Consider the following 2,500-nt stretch of genomic DNA (forward strand, 5'->3'; position numbering starts at 1 on the left):
ATGTAATGGCAAGAACAGCTCAAATAAGCAAAGAGAAATGACAGTCCATCATTACTTTAAGACATGTAGGTCAGTCAATACGGACAATTTCAAGAACTTTGAAAGTTTCTTCAAGTGCAGTCACAAAAACCATCATGCACTATGATGAAACTGGAATGGAAGACCCAGAGTTACCTCTGTTGCAGAAGACACGTTCATTAGAGTTACCAGCAAATAAATGCTTCACAGAGTTCAAGTAACAGACACATCTCAACATCAACTGTTCAGAGGGGACTGTGTGAATCAGGCCTTCATGGTCAAATTGCTGCAAAGAAACCACTACTAAAGGACACCAATAAGAAGAAGAGACTTGCTTGGGCCAAGAAACACGAGCAATGAACATTAGACAGGTGGAAATGTGTCCTTTGGTCTGGAGTCCAAATTTGAGTTTTTTGGTTCAAACTGCCGTGTCTTTGTGAGACGCGGTGTGGGTGAACGGATGATCTCCACATGTGTAGTTCCGACCGTAAAGCATGGAGGAGGTGGTGTTATTGTGTGGGGGTGCTTTGCTGGTGACACTGTCTGTGATTTATTTAGAATTCAAGGCACACTTAACCAGCATGGCTACCACAGCATTCTGCAGCGATACGCCATCCCATCTGGTTTGGGCTTAGTGGGACTATCATTTGTTTTTCAACAGGACAATGACTCAACATACAGTTGAAGTCGGAAGTTTACATACACCTTAGCAAAATACATTTAAACTCAGTTTTTCACAATTCCTGACATTAATTCCCTGTCTAAGGTCAGTTAGGATCACCACTTTATTTTAAGAATGTGAAATGTCAGAATAATAGTAGAGAGAATGATTTATTTCAGCTTTTATTTAGCCATTTTGCCACAACTTTGGAAGTATGCTTGGGGTCATTGTCCATTTAGAAGACCCCATTTGTGACCAAGCTTTAACTTCCTGACTGATGTCTTGAGATGTTGCTTCAATATATCCACATAATTTTCCTTCCTCATGATGCCATCTATTTTGTGAAGTGCACCAGTCCCTCCTGTAGCAAAGCACCCCCACAGCATGATGCTACCACCCACGTTCTTCACGGTTGGGATGGTGTTCTTCGGCTTGCAAGCAACCCCCTTTTTCCTAAAAAAACATAACGATGGTCATTATGGCCAAACAGTTATATTTTTGTTTCATCAGACCAGAGGACATTTCTCCAAAAAGTAAGATTGTTGTCCCCATGTGCAGTTGCAAACCGTAGTCTGGCTTTTTTATGGCGGTTTTGGAGCAGTGGCTTCTTCCTTGCTGAGCGGCCTTTCAGGTTATGTCGATATAGGACTTGTTTTACTGTTGATATAGATACTTTTGTACCTGTTTCCTCCAGCATCTTCACAAGGTCCTTTGCTGTTGTTCTGGGATTGATTTGCACTTTTCGCACCAAAGTACTGGCATCTCTAGGAGACAGAACGTGTCTCCTTCCTGAGCGGTATGACGGCTGCGTGGTCACATGGTGTTTATACTTGTGTACTATTGTTTGTACAGATGAATGTGGTACCTTCAGGCGTTTGGAAATTGCTCCCAAGGATGAACCAGACTTGTGGAGGTCTACAATTATTTTTCTGAGGTCTTGGCTGATTTCTTTTGAATTTCCCATGACGTCAAGCAAAGAGGCACTGAGTTTGAAGGTAGGCCTTGAAATACATCCACAGGTACACCTCCAATTGACTCAAATGATGTCAATTAGCCTATCAGAAGCTTCAAAAGCCATGACATCATTTCCTGGAATTTTCCAAGCCAAAGGCACAGTCAACTTAGTGTATGTAAACTTCTGACCCACTGGAATTGTGATACAGTGAATTATAAGTGAAATAATCTGTCTGTAAACAATTGTTGGAAAAATTACTTGTGTCATGCACAAAGTAGATGTCCTAACCGACTTGCCAAAACTATAGTTTGTTAACAAGAAATTTGTGGAATGGTTGAAAAACGAGTTTTAATGACTCCAACCTAAGTGTATGTAAACTTCAGACTTCAACTGTACCTCCAGGCTGTGTAAGAGCTATTTTACCAAGGAGAGTGATGGAGTGCTGCATCAGATGACCTGGCCTCCACAATCCCCTGACCTCAACCCAATTGAGATGGCTAGGGATGAATCGGACGGCAGAGTGAAGGAAAAGCAGCCAACAAGTGCTCAGCATATGTGGGAACTCATTCAAGACTGTTGGAAAGTATTCCAGGTGAAGCTGGTTGAGAGAATGCCAAGAGTGTGCAAAGCTGTCATCAAGGCAAAGGGTGGCTATTTGAAGAATCTCAAATATAAAATGTATTTTGATTTGTTTAACACTTTTTTGGTTACTACATGTTATTTCATAGGTTGTTATTCTACAACGTAGAAAATAGTAAAAATAAAGAAAAACCCTGATGAGTAGGTGTGTCCAAACTTTTGACTGGTACTGTATATGTGTATATATATATATATATATATATATACACACAATATATATACACTAC

This window comes from Coregonus lavaretus (assembly GCF_964263955.1).
Source record: "Coregonus lavaretus genome assembly, contig: HAP1_SCAFFOLD_6716, whole genome shotgun sequence".
Lineage (NCBI taxonomy): Eukaryota > Metazoa > Chordata > Actinopteri > Salmoniformes > Salmonidae > Coregonus > Coregonus lavaretus.